The following is a 982-nucleotide window of genomic DNA, read 5'->3' as shown; positions in this document are numbered from 1 at the left end:
TGCGCGCACGGCATGCACAAGGGCAAAAGGGAGGAACAAAGAAGCACGGTGGCGGCACTCAGCCACGGGGGACAAGGGTCCACATCGACTCTGCGGTCGGTTGACCTTCAGACGTCCGGTTTGTAATCACGCCGCCGCGCAGTTCGTGTGTCTGCAGGAGACTGGGGGATGGAGGGAGGGAAGAGAGAGACGGTGCGGCCCGCATCGATCCCGGTTGGGTGTGACAACGGTGAGGTCATCTCGTCAGGTCGCCGGCAGCAAAGACGGTCGCCGTCAGCGGCGGTCAGTGCCTTCCTTCTCCCACCGCAGCGCCACTCCACCGACGCCGTCACCCGCCTCCTCCCCACCGACACAACGAGGAGACAACAGCAGGAGATGTAACGCCCGCAACGATCAGGCTGCCGGAGAGTCTCGTTGCAGCCGCCATGACCAGACGAGTGGGATGCAAACAAAAAGAAAAAACAAAAAACAATTGCCCCCTCAAGCATCTCAGCACAAAGTGGAAGCACAGCAGCCGGCACACAAGGCGCAACGCCGTTCAGTGGCTACCAGCACTCACCCTCAGTTACGCGGCAACGTGAAAATGAACGAGCTCCTCCCACACAGCCATCCCGCAACACGAGTGAGTCACACGAGCAGTCGCACAAATTAACACCACGCCACGCAAACCAGCAATCAAAGACACCGCCGGCGAAGGAAGCGATGGATGGCTGCGGCGCGCAGCCGCAATAATAAAACATGTGTCACCTTGCTTGGGGCATAAGGAAGACGTCCAATCAAAGAGGCAGGCCGATTCGCACCAGAGGGAGGTAAGAGCAAACAGAAGCAAACATTCGCCTGGGGCGATTGACCGGATCGTAAAGTTATTTACAAAAATCAAGCAATACAGGAGGAAGAGGGGGTAAGTGAAAAAGCAGCGGGCTCACCACACCCTCAAGCTTTGCCCCAAGTAGGTATATGTACACATATGTATTCCGATAGC

At 57.1% G+C, this 982-nt stretch overlaps 1 non-coding gene across 1 annotated transcript; it reads right to left on the bottom strand.

Moving 5' to 3' along the window:
• Positions 1 to 55: 55 nt before the first annotated feature.
• Positions 56 to 135, bottom strand: Tc00.1047053432769.10. The gene has a single exon (XR_008254351.1). It is a non-coding gene; the product is annotated as a C/D small nucleolar RNA (snoRNA), TB8C3C2 (small nucleolar RNA).
• Between the last annotated feature and the right edge of the window lie 847 nt (positions 136 to 982).

Source organism: Trypanosoma cruzi, assembly GCF_000209065.1.
Source record: "Trypanosoma cruzi strain CL Brener chromosome Unknown tcruzi_1047053432769, whole genome shotgun sequence".
NCBI classification, from domain to species: Eukaryota; Euglenozoa; class Kinetoplastea; order Trypanosomatida; family Trypanosomatidae; genus Trypanosoma; species Trypanosoma cruzi.
Note: the sequence above shows the minus strand (reverse complement) of the source record. Positions and strands in the feature narration are given on the sequence as shown.